Genomic DNA, 3,903 nt, shown 5'->3' on the forward strand with positions numbered 1-3,903 from the left:
CCGGAGGTAACTGGAGGTGCACTTCTGCCAGCAGTGGAATCGACCCGTCGCAGATGGTCTGGCGGAGGCCAACGCCTAACGAGGACGAAAGCCTTGTCTGTGGGGACGTTTGGGTGGTACCTGGAGAAATACCATGCTGTGCATAAACCACATTGAATTGTTTTCACCAGTGTTGTAAAGTTTCATACAGTAAAAGGTTTTTTCCACATGCACTTCAATTTCACAGCAAGCGTGGCATGGAATACCTAAACACAGAAGAGAGCATTCATGCAAGATATCTAACTCCTGGATATAATGACACATACAATTCACGATGATGACACGATGCTTACATCGAGGGCTTTCTGCAACTACACGGTGGTGGCTATGGAGAGCACGGGCCCGGGATCAGTATTTAGAAAGCAGCCACCTCCTTCTATGTGTGTTTTCTTTTTGCGTTTTCTCTTCATAGTTCTTAATCAACTCTGCTGCTGTTGCTCCTTCTTAGCAAAACTGCTAAAAACAAAGTTGTCATCACTGAACATAGCACTCTGGCAATCAAGACGTTTAAAACCTCCAATCTTCTGGGGCGAAGAAAGCACTGTGCGACATTTAGAACTCTGATTTACAAACAGGGTGGTCACACATTTTCCTGGCTCAAAGACTTCCACCACTTTCCTGATCAGGTCATCATAGGAGGTCTGACGTAAGTTTGTTTCAAAGCTAACAGAAGAAAATTCTGGTTCTGGAGTGATGTGAATACAGTAGTCCAATAAGTTCCATCCAACTTCATTCCATTCATTGGATACCCACAAGGATTGAACAATGGAGCATCAGTGACAAAACCTGGGATCAGGTCACGAATTCCCCTCTCACGAGTGACATCCTTTGCAGGAACACCATCTTTCATGTAGAGCTGGTCCACGACTGCTGGGTCCAGCTCACGCATCAGAAGGTCCAGGGTTTGATCTGGCTGGCTGATGACTCGACGCTCCGGGAAATCTAGAGTATGTATACAAGTACCAACAGTCAGAATTCACATGTCCCATACAATACGCTGCTCCATTTGGGAAAACTGCATGAAGAAACTCTATTTCTGCCTGGAAATTCCGGTGTGAGTACCCTTGGTGAGAAGGCTTCATGAAATTCTTACGAGAATCAAAGAAACTTTGAATGGCGTCAAACCCACTGTCGTCCCCAGCAAGCTTCAGCCCGGGAACCAGTGCTTTCAGTAAGAGGGGGAACCACATGTCTTCAAAAAGACTGTCTCTGGGAGACACACATGCTCCTCTCACTGAGTACACAAGCTTCCTGCTTGTCAGTGTTTGTCACACTTATGATTGAACATTGCACATCCTTCAAAAGCATATCCCACTCGGATCTCGGGATGGTGCGACGATCCCCAGATCCTCGGTTTGCGTCGGGCTGCTGCTGCCGGGAGAACCAAACCTCCAGCAGCTTCTCGGTTCCTTCGAAAAAATGTGCAGCTTCCTTCACCGTCAGACTAGCAAGCAACCAACAACCACAGAAAATCAGCTAAATTAAATCTCTTCTCCCGCCGCTGCCGCCGCTGCGGATTGTTCCAGCTGTGTTTAAAGTTCAGGTTCCTTTTTCCCCTATAATTTTATATTAACTCTTTTTAAAAAAAGGATTAATAAAAATTTCCGGGCTTTTTGTGTGTGTGTGTGTGTGTGTGAGAGCGAAAGTTGAACGTGAGTCTGTTGGAAATAGAGGCAGATACAGTTCAGTCTCTTGCAGTTCGCTGTTTCCCTGTTAAAGAGAGCAGAGCAGGCGCTAGCTAATGTAACCATTTTAACTTCTTAGAGACACCTTGATCCGGGTCTTTAATCCAAACGGAAATTCACTAGATTAATGATGAGTAACCATCATCATGCATACACTGTGACTAGAAACTACTAATGACAGAAATACAGACAGAAGATAAAATTTTCCTATTTGTTTTTAAGAACAGAATCTTAATACTGGTGTGAATATAGACTTTCCCCCAAACCCAGTTTTTTTTACATAACAAAATTATATTTTGTTAATAGTAAGAATTCTAAGATAGCTTATACTACTTTAATCTTCATGTTACTTTTCATATTTAGAAGTCATCTATCTGGAGCTCCAGAAACAACAATCAATATAATTATTTGAAATGCAATATTAGTTTAAGTTATTTTCTTTACAAATCCACTGGTCCATCTCCCTGCTCACTTGTTTCTTTTTGTCTCCTTTTCTCCGAAGGATCACGTGTTATCCGGGACGTTGTGGTCGCTACCACTCCTTTCTGCTTATTATCCCTCTGCCTGCCTGCTTCAATTTCATGAGCGGCTGACTCAGACCACTCCTTGAAACCTAAACTGTGTCAAAGAGCCAAGTACAGCTATTTTTAAAATCCATTAAAACCAGTCGTTTAAATGGATCTGTCAGGGGAATGGACTTGGTTACTCTACAGCTACCGGGGGAAGAGGGAGGAGCTCCAGACAGAACTAGGGGGAGGCCATTGAACTGTGATTCCAAGAACTTAGCCCTTGATTACTAAGCCATGAAGGAGAAATAGGGAAAGACTGATCTCAGAGGACTGGCACCTACACTGCAATGGAAGTACTATAGTTTGCAGTCTCTGTGTATCTCTCTCAGCTCTTACTTCTCGCTATACTCGTGCCAATCACCGTGCTAGGAGCCAATGAGGTAGGCGGAGCTGAAGTATAGGAGCATCGTGCACACAGGCTTGACTCTCCAGGAAACACGTCATCCGTAGAAGGACTGAACCCACAGAAAAACGAGTGGCAAGCTCAGGTCAGCTACAACCATACCGAGATGCAGCAGTATCTCTGTCGATCCCCATTTCTTCCTTAAGTCCATTTCCTGAAAAGATTGTGCAATGCTTGAAGCCCCTCTGTGTTCCCCATAATTCTGGACACATGACAGATGACAGAGCAGTGACATCACTCCGGGAAGTGACGCTCTCAAAGAGGGCAACACCAAAATGACCGCCTAACATTTTTGGTGCTGTGCTTCAGCATGAATTTATTATTTTTCACAAAAAACGTCCCTGTCGCTAGCTGACACCAACCAGGGGCCGTGGCATTGATTCCAACGCTGAGTGGCCCTCCATTGGGGGTCTGGGCTGCACATCATCATGGGAGCAGGCAGCCTCAGTGTTTTTCTACAGAGCAGCGGGTGGGTTTGAACAGACAGCCTGGCAGTTAGCAACCCATCACCTAACTCACAGGACGACCAGAGCTCTTTGATAGTTAGTGACAGCAACGTGGAAGCATCTTTCATAAGCCCAGCTCTCCTGTATGCACCTTGCTTGTTTATGCGAGCCCGCAAGGCTAAATCCTATCCTAGTTTACTTTTTGAACCTCCCAAAGGCCTCTGGTCAGCACTGCCATTGTTACCCAGTGACAATGAGACTTCAACTCATGCGGTTTTCTTCTGCCCGCTCTGCAAGTACATGCCCTTGTTTTATTGCTCCCAGTGGTTTTATTGTCGCTGGTTTTGTCAACCCTTCTGGTGGCAAGTAGTATTTGTGGACCTACATTTATAATTTGGGGGGGAATTAAGTAGCAATTATGGGGGGGGGGCAAGGCTGCCAGTCAGTTACTGATAATGTTGGAACTAATAATGTTGTGATTCAATGTAGAAAGACTTTAACAAAATGATATTGTTATGGTATTATATAAACGTAGAAAGATCACATTTAGGCAATATACAATTACACTTGCCAGGCATTATTTGATTATTTCAATTGATGACATTTCCAAGGATTCTAGAAGACTAGTGTGAGCGGAAGTCACCACGGGAATGGATGACGTCATGAGTCACTGCCCTGAGTGACACGGACCAGGTGACATCACATTTGAGAATCACAGCTTGAGACCCACTCGTTTCCAAGCAGTCCTCGCCAGGCCCCCC

General features: G+C 44.8%; 1 pseudogene; it reads right to left on the reverse strand.

The window, feature by feature from the left end:
- Positions 1–242: 242 nt before the first annotated feature.
- LOC101639034 lies at positions 243–2,986 on the reverse strand (annotated as a pseudogene).
- Between the last annotated feature and the right edge of the window lie 917 nt (positions 2,987–3,903).

Source organism: Echinops telfairi, unplaced genomic scaffold (genome assembly GCF_000313985.2).
Source record: "Echinops telfairi isolate 266 unplaced genomic scaffold, ASM31398v2 ScPeMD7_12;HRSCAF=54, whole genome shotgun sequence".
NCBI lineage: Eukaryota > Metazoa > Chordata > Mammalia > Afrosoricida > Tenrecidae > Echinops > Echinops telfairi.